The sequence below is a fragment of the Vigna umbellata genome, chromosome 11, assembly GCF_029865625.1.
Source record: "Vigna umbellata cultivar VRB3 chromosome 11, Vumbellata_1.0, whole genome shotgun sequence".
Taxonomy (NCBI): Eukaryota; Viridiplantae; Streptophyta; class Magnoliopsida; order Fabales; family Fabaceae; genus Vigna; species Vigna umbellata.
The window spans coordinates 22348920-22362500 of NC_142175.1; the positions used below are offsets into that span (position 1 = coordinate 22348920).

Below are 13581 nucleotides of genomic sequence, written 5' to 3' on the forward strand. Positions count from 1 at the left end.
CGACCTGGGTGGTCGGCCAGTCCGGTGGTTAGCCACTCAGTCGGGTGGTCGGCCTGGGTGGTCAGCACAATGGTCAACCACTCGGCTTGGTGGTGGTAGGAGACCGTACGGTACACAAGCCCCCCAAGCCCGAGCATGATGTTAATTATGCGAAGGGATTTTGCACATGCCACTCCTAATAAAGACAGGTTTTCCTATTGGTTTTTGTCTTTGTGCCTTTTTTTGTTCATTGATTACGGTGACTAGTTGCAAGGCTAAACCGGGTCGTGCCTTTATCGATCGCCGACCTTCGGTGAGGCTGGTCGAGATTCCTTTGGTGCAGATCCACGGTCGCCAACCTTTGGTGAAGCCGGCCGGGATTCCTTTGGTGAAGATCCATGGTTGCCAACCTTTAGTGAGGCCGGCCGACATTACTTTGGTTCAGATCCACGGTCCCCGACCTTCGGTGAGGCCGGTTGGGATTCCTTTGGTGAATGGTTAGCATGGAATAACAAACCAAGAGGGTTTTAAATACGAACGTGTGCCTTTTAATTTCTACTCAATTAAACTTACCAAGCAAATAATAATAACAAATAAAGAGAGTAAGGTTGAGAGAAATTTGCACAAATAATTTTATCCTGGTTCGAATTTTACCAATCCTACATTCCATCGCTTATCTCAAATCAAGACAAACAGTTCACTACTCACAAAATAATTACAAATTAATATCACAGAAAAAATTTGTAAAAGTTTAGAAACCACCTCTCTTATTACTCCAAGAGATGAAAGTCACTTCCCATGTAATCCACAAGGGATGAACACCTCCTCTGAATCTTCACAAAGGATGAACACCTCCTCCGAATGCTTCACGAAGGATGATAGGCTTTTAACTCAGCAACAACAACAACAACATTCAATCACACTCCTTGTGAAAGTTCTCGCTCTATGCCAACACACCAAGTTCTCAAAGCCACAGCACAAGGGTTCAGCAAACCCTAAAACACTTATCACCGCACACTGCAAATAAGATTTTTCAAAATATACTTATTTCGTATTTTGTATTTCGTATTTTAGAATGAGAGTCTCAATCTAATTTATAGAGATCTCACTCAAGGATACCTCCAAAAATCCTTTGTCAACTAATTAACATGTGATAATCAATTATCCAACTATGGTAATTAATTATGCATTTAATGAATGCACAACAATAAAAAAAGTTTGCTTAAAAATTCTCATAATTGCTCATTATAATCTATTATAAATTGATAATCAATTATCTTGAGTATAAAATGAGGTTTTCTGATTCAAAATAAATTTTAACATAACCTAAGACAAACAATACGTAGAATCAAATATAAACCACATCCTATACATAAATCTACTAAATTATAAAAGCTTTAATATAAGAGCAAGTCTTCATTAAGATCTTCCTGCAATAAGAGCACTTGAAACTTGAGTTTGAGACATCATCAAAATTTCTTCTCTTTAGCTTTATGCTAACAATCTCCCCTTTTTTGATGATGATAAAAAATATTTTAATTTAAAGCTTTTTGTAACCTGTACTGATCTATAACTCATACATAACTTAAAGAAGATGGAATAGTAGACAAGAGATAAACATAATTAAGCCTGTAAACACATTGCTCCCCTTTTTTTATCATTATTAAAAAGGCACTATGTATAATAAAAAAAAAATTCTCCCCCTAAATATAAGAACTCCCCTTGAATATAAGTCATAAACAAATAAATAACAATTTATCATAATTTTCATTAAAGGGAAACCGGAGGCATAATTCAAAACATAGAAAATACAATAAATTTAGAAATCATAATAAATAAAAATAGGATAAAGAAATACTCCTCTTTATTAAGTAACTTAAACAGAACTAAATTGCATTTAATCCTTTAACGAAGAGAGAGAAGTAGTTAAAAAAATTAACAAAATTTTCTTTTCAAGTTAAAACTTCCCCTAAATTTGACAAACCATACTTTACCAAGTTTTGGTGCACACCCAAAAACTTCTTCCTTAATTTTGAAATAACCTGCAAAATAGAAAAAATAATATTTTGGTACCCAAAAATACTTATTAGGATCCTTTAAAGTTAGATACAAATTATTTTATAATTGGAATCCATGCATATATTCCATTTGGAACACCATAATGTTTTATTCTTCATTTATTTAATATATGATCATTTTTCATGCAATAAAAACAAGTAACATCATTTGGGTTCCTATAATTTTTATTTTTATAATTATAATCATAATAATTTTGATTATATTTTGGAACATACTTGATTTTATTTTTATAATTATAATTATTATAATTATATTTAGGAACATTTTCAATTTTATTACCATAATCATAATCGTAGTAATTATAATTATATTTAGGAACATTTCTATCAATCGTTTTAACATTTGAATTATTTTCACTACTTTCAGCATGATTTGTTTCTTGTATATTTATTCATATTTATGCAAGATATACATTCATCATTACTAACAAATTTTTCTTTTTCTAAATAGGAAATTTTATTTTTTAAATCTTTATTTTCTTTAAAAATATTTTCAAAGTTTAATTTTAAATTTTTATTTTCTTCAAAAATGTTTTCAAATTTTTATTTTCTTCAAAAATATTTTTAAAATTTTATTTTAAATTTTTGAAATCCTTTTCAATTTCTTATGAGCTTTATCTAGTTTTTCATATTCTACTATTAAGGCAGCATGATTATAATATCCTTTTCAAAAATATTTGAGAACACCTCCTCTGAATCTTCACAAAGGATGAACACCTCCTCCGAATGCTTCACGAAGGATGATAGGCTTTTAACTCAGCAACAACAACAACAACAACAACACTAAATCACACTCCTTGTGAAAGTTCTCGCTCTATGCCAACACACCAAGTTCTCAAACCCACAACACAAGGGTTCAACAAACCCTAGAACACTTATCACCGCACACTACAGATAAGATTTTTCAAAATATACTTATTTCGTATTTTAGAATGAGAGCCCCAATCTAATTTATTGAGATCTCACTCAAGGATACCTCCAAAAATCCGTTGTTAACTAATTAACGTGTGATAATCAATTATCCAATTATGGTAATTAATTATGCATTTAATGAATGCACAACAGTAAAAAAAGCTTGCTTAAAAATTCTCATAATTGCTCATTATAATCAATTATGGCAAGTCATAATTAATTACTGATAATCGATTATTATAAATTGATAATCAATTATCTTGAGTATAAAATGAAGTTTTTTTATTCAAAATAAATTTTAACATAACCTAAGATAAACAATACATAGAATCAAATATAAACCACATCCTATACATAAATCTATTAAATTATAAAAGCTTTAATATAAAAGCAAGTCTTCATGAAGATCTTCCTGCAATAAGAGCACTTTAGACTTGAGTTTGAGACATCATCAAAATTTCTGCCATTTAGCTTTATGCTATGTGAGGTCGAATGGCCAAGCGGTTGAGGCTGAATAGTTGAGATCGAATGGTTGAAGTAGAATGGTTGAATACATGTGAGGTCGAATGGTCGTAAAGTTGAGGCCGAATGGTTGAGTCTAAATGGATGAGAACGAATGGTTGATGTCGAATGATTGAGGCTGAATGGTTGAGACCGAATGGTTGATGCCGAATGTTTGAGGTCAAATGGTCGATGTTCTTTAAAGCGTTACTCACTGGCTCCTTATGGCTAAAATGGGGGATACTCGCTCTACCCCATGGTGGGCGCCAAAATGTTTCGGGAAGGGGGTTGAGGTCCCTTACTCAAAGCATTCCAAGTTTGTCCTGAAGACTGAATGGGCTCCTTAATGGTCATCCATTTGTTATTCGCTCTCCCTCCTGCTTGTCAAAGTCTTATGGGTGGGTACCTGTCAAAGGCACTTTGACGCTTAAGTCAGTAATATAACCGACCGGTTATCACAACAAGTGATGCATATAATGCGCATAAAAAATCTCCTAAAGTCATACGTGGGACCTTTATTTATACTAATTATAATGAGCTTTTACCTTTCATTGGCCTAATGACGGCCCAATCATACCTTAATATGCATTAGGATTTTAATGAGTTATTGTCGTTTATAATCTAACCATGTGGTTGACTTTGGTGGTCAGCCTAGTGGTTGACCACTTAGTCAGGTGGTCAGTGTGGTGGTCAGCCACTCGGCCTAAAGGTCGACCACTCGACCTGGTGGTGTTAGGATACCGTACGGTACACAAGTTAATATTAATATTTAGCAGGCTTAGCATATTCAAACAATTCTAACTCATATTAACTTTTAAGATTCATAAAAAATTACACAAAATTTTCATTCTAATTTATATAAAACTGTGTTTTAATTATGTACCTTTTACCTGACAATAAGAAAATAGGTAAATAGTGACTAATTTTTGAGTTATTAAACTTAATAAATTAATCTCATTAGTAGCCATCAATGTGTAACGTTATAATATTTAATGTGGAGGACTGATTCAATGACTAGTACTTAAAAGATTAAATGAGAGATGAATATTCTTTAAATTGGCAATAAAAATAAGGATTAACATCGAGACATACTCACTCTTATGATAATTTTTTAATATATTTTACATATTTGAATTCTTACTCACTTAAATTTTAAGGTTTAAACCCTCAGATCGTCCTCGTATTTGTAGGGGAATCTCAAGTTGGTCCTCTAGTTTTTAACGATCTCAATTGAGTCCAAATTTTTGAAAAATTCAGTCAATTTTGCCATTTTCGTTAAATGTTCTCAAACGGTGTTAACAGATGTTGAGCTGTAATTATTTTTAAGAGGACGTGTCATTGTGATTAAAATTAGTGAGCAATGTGTTTTACAATCTCAATTCCACCTAACATTTAAAGATATGTGAGAAACTTCTGATCGAAACCAACCCAACCACCATGTTGTGATGGAGGAGGAGCCTCCGATCTACCATCTCCCACACGACACGCTCCACCAGATCTTCCCCTCCCTCCCCCTCTGCGTCCTCCCCCATTGCTGCTCCATCGGCGCCACCACCAACAACCACCACCGTCCAACAAAACATACACGAGATTAAAACCCAAAAACGAAAACTCACAAATTCAATTAAACCTAACAGTTTCAAGCTTAGAAACGCGAACACATAATCAAAATCCCAATTCAACTCCAACATCCAAAAATGTGATAAAAAACCTGCATAGAAAATCCAATGAAGCATCCCAGAAATCCCAATTTCAAGACTGCAATACAGTAACAGGAAATCCCAACATAACCCAATCAAAAATCAAAGAAAGATGGAGAGGAAAGGAAGCTTGCGCCACGAATCAGAATGAAGGGAAGTAGAACAATAACTACCAATGCGCCCTTGCGCCATCGTCGCGCCTCCTCCGCGCCTTCGCCGCTCCTTCGCTGCTCCTCAATGATCTTGTTCGCGAGAAAGGGAGAAGAAGGGTTCTGTGTTGAATCGCGCCCTTACCCGAGAAGAGAATAAGGGTTCCCCTGCAAGTAGACCAAAACAAGAAAGAGAAAGGAGAAGGGTATCTCATTTTTTGCCCCCTGCAACCCCTCTAGAATGGAGAAGGAGAGAAAACTCTCCCTAGCGTGACAAAGAACCTTGAGGATCAACTTGAGCACACACCGAAATTATGCCTTCGCCGCCCAAAACAAGGGGAAAAAATGATGGAGAATACCTAAGGCTCAAAAGGAAAGATGAAGACGGTGGAGGATGATGAAGACTCTGAATCCTTAACATTTCTAATTAAATTGTGTCTTGTCATAAATTGTTCACCTAAAAAATTCCACGTAATATAACACTACTACGTCAGGATTTTAAGTGTGCATCACGTCATCACAGTTTAACGTCGTATGTGAAAACTTAACAGATGGCTCAATTTTTCAAAAATTTGGACCAATTGAGACAGTTGAAAACTAGAGGACCCACTTGAGATTCCCCAACAAATACGAGGACGATCCGAGGGTTTAAACCAAATTTTAATTATCCAGGATAATATAGAAGATAACATATTTAATAATTCAAAGTATAAAATAATTACTATAATACATTTTACAAAATTTGGTGGAATGCAATAGCCCTAAAAATTATTAACGAAATAGATCATATTTTTTAAAATAATTGATATTTTTGACAATAATTTATTCAATATGAATATCTCATATTATCTCACATATTTGAATAATTGTCAACATTCTTTCTCTTAGTCCATTTATTTCATGAGCAATCAATAAAAAAAAAACTAAATATAAGAATCATGGTACAAGTTTTAAAAAATTGAGTATTATCTCTCATGTATCACATTATATCAAGTTTTTGTGTCAAAGACTCTTAACTATAATGAATAATTCATATGTTTATCAAATTATAACTAATGATTGTCACAACATAGAACTAAGTTTTTTTTACTGTACATTATCCTTAAAAATCGATAATAATCAACTTAGTGCTAACGCGTTCAATGATCACTTTCTTTTCTTTTAGCACGTTCAATTATTGATATTTAATGTTAATGTACTTACTTCGACTCCTCCAAGATGCAACTCCACAAGTTAGCATAAAAATATAACTAGATGTTGATTTTCTAGTATCAACGCAAGCAATAAAGTTTGAATCAATGTAGTATATCACCTCCAAATTATCAGTTTGTCTACGTATGATCATGAAATCCTTTGTTCCTTGAAGATATATGATTACTCTCTTTGCATATTTTCAATTGTCGAGAATTACTCACTAGTGAAAAAAAAACCTTTTTATATCGACTAAAAAATGTTTTTTATGCCAATTTTCATACAGTTATAAAAACATAGGTATAGAAACTATTCGATTTTTATACCGATTCTAGAACAAGTATAAAAGTCTCAACTTTTATACCAGTTAGATATAGAACATGTATAAAAGTTTGACTTTTATAGTTGTCATAGCCAGAACGTGTACAAAAGTAAATTTTATACATATAAAAGTGACATTTGTTTTTAATAACATATATGTGTGTGCTAACATCCATATACATACCTCAATAAACATAAGCCTCTTTCCTTTTTTTTTTGGCACATTTAAGTATTATCTTTGTACAAATCCATGTGCACGATTGTGTTTGAATTAGATAATATTCAAACAATATAATCTAACTATAACATACGTGTTATTTTTCTTCTTTCTTTTGTCAAAATAGAAACTAGAAACTATTGTGTATAGATAAAAACCAGGCTATGAAAATCTAGCAACCTATGGTAGTTAAAATTTAGAAGGAAAAAAAGCCAAGTTACTGAGAACAATACTCCCCCTCTTTTTCTTTTATCCCTAACAAAGTGTTAGACCCACTCTCTCGGACATGTCACAAAATAAAATTAAATAAAAACATTAATAAAATCACTGAAAAGTACAATTATAATAACTTACACAATGATTTATTAAGCGTGCAATATTGCTTACGTTTGTTGTATCAACTACCACTTCCTTGCTAATCTTGAACAGCTGCATATTTTATTTTGTTTGGTGTTAAGATTAGTAGTAAATGAACTTAAATATTAATGGCAATCACGGACCTCTCAAAACAGCTTTTTCAACTAATTAACAAATAGACTTCACTTTGTAAAAAGCCCACGTTTGTTGCGTCAACTACCGTATCCATGAATGTCCGATTTTCGTAAGCAAACTCTCAATTTTTCCATTTCCTCCTAAGCTAAAAAATTATAATTGAATTTAAATATTATAAGAGAAAGAGAGATTATTTAAAATTAAAATAGGAAAGAAATGAGATAATTAAATGGATAATTATGATTTACCCTTAAATACTACAAAAATTCTCAAAATTATCGATGGAAATAAATTCGTTGATAAATTTATCGATAATACATATTTTATTTACCGACAGATTTTACTAACGGAAAAATTTGTCGATAAAACATATTTCATTTATTGACGGAAAAATTCACCGATAAATTTGTTGGTAATAAATATTTCATTTACCATAGAAAAATATGTTCATAAGTTCGTCGCTAAAAAGAGTAGCAAATTTCCGCCCATTTTTTCTCGCTCTTCGCGAACCACTCATTATTTCACTCTCTCTCATAAGTAGAATCAGGTAAACTTGTTTTTCCTCTTCTCCCTCTTCTTCTTGCTCTTCTCATTCTTCTTCTTTCTTTTTCCCTTCTCCTTATGCTATAAGCCATTACCAAATATCACTATAAACGTCCAATGGTTCAAACCACTCATAGCCATCAACAACCACATCCAAGAGCACTAGAATCCACCGTAAGGAACCTACAACAACCACCAACAAATCTCCTTTGTAGCATCAAGCGCGACCCAAACTGCCATCTAATGTCTTCTCCAAACATCGCTCCATCCTCGCAACACCATAAATCGTACCACCGAGAGCCTCCATGGAAATCTGCAATGAACGAAGAGCCTCCGACGAGCATCCTTGGTTGCAAATGGAGAAAACACCAATGATGACAAGTGGTAGAACTTGATGTTCCCTCTTAGGTTCTTGTTGTGTTAAAAATGGGTGCAATAACAAGTGGATGGAAAAATCGTAAAAGAAGAAGAGAGGAGGAAGAAGATTAATCAGATCACAATCTTTACCAACGGATGTTATTGATGATTTTTTTTTTATAATTACCAACGAATTTTTTCTTCGGAACAACAGTATTTCTAACGAATTTTGACCTGTCGGTAATCCATCGAAAAAATGTCATTATCGACATATTTTTTACGTTTTCGACGAATTTTATCTGTCGGTAATACCTTTTTTTTCGTATTGAAATGATGAAAACATTCCTTAAGAGAAATGAATACTTTAGATTGATTACCATCCTATCATAAAGTAGGTTCATCATTTAACCAATTGGCTCTCTTAGGATGGATTCAGAAGCAGATTTTAGGTGCATATATGTAGACAATCATCAAAAGAGATTACTACTAAGGTGAAGTTCAACAAGGCTAGAATGAACTTTGATACTCATTGGAATATCATTAGTGACATGAAGGTGTTATCAAACATATAAAAAACTGAGAACGAAGTAGAAAAATTGAATTCAAATGGCCTTAATGAAAGGAAAACCTACCACAATAGTGGCGCATTAGACGAGCAGCACAACAAGAGCTTCACCCACCACAGACGACAGCTTCAACCACAGCGACAGCCACAACAACTTGACCCTTCACCCACCACACTAGAGAAGAGCAAAACGAAACCAAATGAACAAGTGAAATGAAAGCAATGGCAACCCACCATAGCGCACAACCACAGAACGAAAGCAAAGAAGTGAGAAAGGAAACACAAAAGAAATGAGATTTTAGGAAGGTGAAGAAGCACACAAGAGAGAAAGTGAGGAATGAAAGGAAATTCTGCACAGAAAAACAATACTTTTAACCGGTTATATTGTCTAACAAGTATAGAGCAAGTTTTCAAATATTACATTTTTTCCACCACGTTACTTCTATATATGTTGTATGCATAACCGGGATAAAAAAAGAATTTTTATACCTCTTCTGAGTGAAACTAGTGTATAGATTTTTATCATTTATTACATTTTTTCAATCGCACCTTTTTTTATACCTATTTTAAGTACAACTGGTATAAAACAAAATCTTTTATTTACGGTAATGTCACCACGCCACTTTCTATACTTTGATGATTTCAACATGTATAAAAAATTGTTATAAAAAGTATATTTTGCACTAGTGGTACTCTTATATCTTTTTAAAACTCCAATTACTAATGCAATGTCAGGTCTAGTGCAAACCTAAGCAAACATTAGACTTCCAACTAGGAGTGATAATACGGGTTGGATTGGCCCGTTTAGACCTATGTTGTACTTGGTCTGTCCAGCTTTGAAAATGCGAGCTCAATAGTTTGACCTGACCCACATAGGTTCTAGCCCGCTGGCCAACCTACAATTTTTTTCATTCTTCCATGAACCCTTAAACATCAATTTTATGAACAACATTATGATTTATTCATCTAGTAATTTATCACATATGACACGTTTAGTGTTGGCTGGAAAACCAACGACAAGTACATCGGTCAAAACGTAACAAGTGATAAATATCGTTCTCATCCAAGGAACTTGTGCAACATTCAACAACTCTTCCATTCTAACTTAATTAGACTACAAAGTTCACAAAAAACTTTTTTTGATATTTTCATCAAATAGTTGGTGTGCAAGGAAATGTAACAAATTATTTACAAATTCCTAAGACTAGAATTCATCCACTTCACTCCCATGCATTCACAAACATTTCAATTCCATAATCAAGTCAAAAGCAACTCACAAACATTATCCAAAAATTGTGTCTTCATAAAAAAGCAACATCATTCTATACTACACAAGTATATAGAATAGATGGCTCCATGGAGCAACTCCTAGGTAGTCTCGATAGGTCACATTGTCGATACTCTAAGACCTTATGCACCCAAAAGAGTAGTACAACAATGGGTTAATGTCACTTAACCATCAGTGACATATTCCTTAATGCCAATAATTTTAAGTCTAACATTAAACACACAAAAAAACACTAATAAAGAATAAAAGAATATAATCATAACATATTAAAACAAGTCAAAGTATTTAATCATGCTCTATTTTATACTTTTTCATGGTCCACTTTGCTTAGAATAAGGGCCTATTCAAACAGTACTCATTTACCTCTTCACATGATTCCTTTTCCTTACCCTTTGAACTTGAAATATAACATGTTTTGTATGAACAAACGGAACGGAACAGAATGGATGGTTAGAGTAAAAGATGATGAGGAAGGATTCAGAGGGCCAAAAGAGACATGTAGAGTTGTGGAGTAATAATGAGATGGTCCCATAATTAAGGCTAATTTCCAACACTCTACAAGGAGTACACTTGTACCACTTTAAATTGAAGCATTTAGTCGTACAAAAAGATAGCTCCAAAACACATACTATGTTCATATGTCTACTATGAACATTGCATAGCTAGCTCCTACCATAGCTGCTTTGCGGGGCCAACCACTATTTCAGACAGACTCACTCTGTTGTCGTGAATTTTTACACTACCCAATCACATTTCCTATCACATTCATCATTACCTTCCATTTCACATTTTAATACTTCATAATTTTAAAACTATACTACAATATTCAAATGCACTGTGACTTACGCACTTTATTTTAATATAAAACATAGACGTAGGTGTACTAACAAAATCAGTTCTTGAATTATGTTTAATGCAGTCTCCTCAATACAAAACAAGTTCAAATAGTGTTAGCTTATCTTAACTAAGCATAAAACAGAAGTCAAACTTTAAAAAGGTGGAAAAGGAAAAAAACAATGATGCTTATAGGGCACCTAGGAAAAATTCAGCTATCAATACATACACAACTATAAGGATGGCAGGTGATAATTGCATCCTCAAAACTTCATACCATATCAATCCAGACGTAACTAATTGTTCATACATGTCTAATTGTCTTCATCTTCATTATATTCATCGTTTGGCACGCTTCCTTGATCAGATACCTTCAATATAACATAATAGTTAGTTGGTTATATATTTTTAAAAAAATCATACAAATAAATTTAGTAATTATTACCGATGGTTGAAATGCGGCAAACTTTGAAGGAAATTGACCTTGATAATTTTGCAACATAAATGCTATCATTTCTTTCATTTCATTGACTTGTGATTTCATGTCAATGACTTGTGATGTCAACGAAGATACCTGTAATAGATGAAATTATTTAAAAAGAAAAATGATACTTAACAAGTTAATCATAAAAGGAACTAACCAAGTAATTGATAAAATATTCATTAACCTGAGTTTGTACTTCATCATTAGAAGGGGCAGCTGAAGATGATTCACTATGAGAACGAGCTTTGACTCGAAAGACTTTAGATGGGCAAGGACCCAAACCTAGAGCGCGATCGCGTCAACAATGCTCTTGGATTCCTAAAGCATGAGCCAATGAATCTAAACTGGATATTTTTTTTATTGAGACGGTGTTGTGGATTCATATGCTTCAATTTTTTCCTACATTCAACATTTAATAAAATAGTGAAATTGTTTAAATCAGAGAAAACAAGTGCACAATTCTAAAACAACAAGGTCAAACACAAATTAGTGAGATTCCTTTGTTAAGAGGAGCAAAAACACAACAAAGAAAATGAAAAATTGTATATAACTTAAATAGTTAAAACCAGTTTTAGCCACTAAAAAAAAATACTTCACGACATATTTAAATTGTAGCTATACCATAATTAGGCTTAGATAACTTACACCAATTTTCCTTGCCTCATCACTGACAAAAGCTTCGTTGGTCTTCTTATGGGTAGCTATCCACACTTCTCCTCTACTAACTTTGTGTCCACATTCTCTTTCCTATGAAAATGAACAAATGCATATTAAGTATATCATAAATATAATGAGAAATAGAAAACTGAAGAACAATATCACTTCGCCATTTCTTCCCTCTTTCTTGCAATGCTTTTCGACCCTCCCGTGTGAGCAAGAGTTTGCTTTGTCCTATTGCGCTTATTTTTTTGGGACATCTCCTAACATTGTCATAAATAAAGTTAATAAATTATATCATAATTTTAAGAAAAGAAATTTAGGTTTGACCTTTGTTCTTTCATCAAGTCGATAGTCAACAAACGAAGCCCAATGATCTTTATCTATTCCTTCTGGAGCCATGGCAATCAATTCATCTCTAGTTCGTGTGTCATCATCTCTTTGTTTCCACAATTCTTGCCGATAACCTCTCCATTTATGATTAAGCACTTTCAAGATGTAACTTATTTGAATATCGGAATTGATTGCAAACTTTTTCTTCAAAACAAATTTTAATCAAAATTAACAACAATTATCAAATAACTCAATTCTGAATTGAAAATTTACATTACTTACTTGAATAGTATTATGAATTATGTCTTCTTTATAATCTTTAGGAATCTTCTTCCAAGTAGAATAGCAAATAGGGAATGCCTTAAAGTTTCTAGCACTACTCCCTAAGAATCGATTCAATAACCCACCACCATCTCCAATTGGTTGATACTCCTCATTCCAGCGCACAATAATCCTTTCATTTATAGGCAAATTTCAAACATCATTTGTTTTTAAGTGTTTGGTAGCCATCTTGCATTGGTCATCTGTGAAGAAATCAAATTTGTGTCAAATACCCTTGTGTCAAACAACTTCAACAATAATTATTGATATAAGTAATAGTGTCTTACCAATAACATCAACCAACCATGATCTCTTGTATGTTGATGGCCTTTCTTGTTGCACTTCCAATAGAATATCTTCATTTTCATCTTGTTCATGTTCATCCTGTACATGAGAATTTTCTCCAACTTGAGGTGGTGAATGAAGAGCATCTTCATTTGAGGGCTACACAAGGTTAAGTGTCAGATCAAATGAATGCACTTGATAGCAATATAGATCAAATGAATATTCCTTAGTGCTTTGCTAGTTTCCTTAGATAGATCAAATGAACATTTCTTTCTATTATCACTATTATGATGCTGACTGCATAAACAACAGGTGCAAGCAAGTAAAATGCTATTTTAGAATAATAGCAAATTGTTGACATGTCCATGTAATTT

General features: G+C 33.1%; 1 pseudogene; it reads right to left on the bottom strand.

The window, feature by feature from the left end:
* Positions 1-11441: 11441 nt before the first annotated feature.
* On the bottom strand, positions 11442-13574 carry LOC148191191 (uncharacterized; annotated as a pseudogene).
* Positions 13575-13581: the final 7 nt, after the last annotated feature.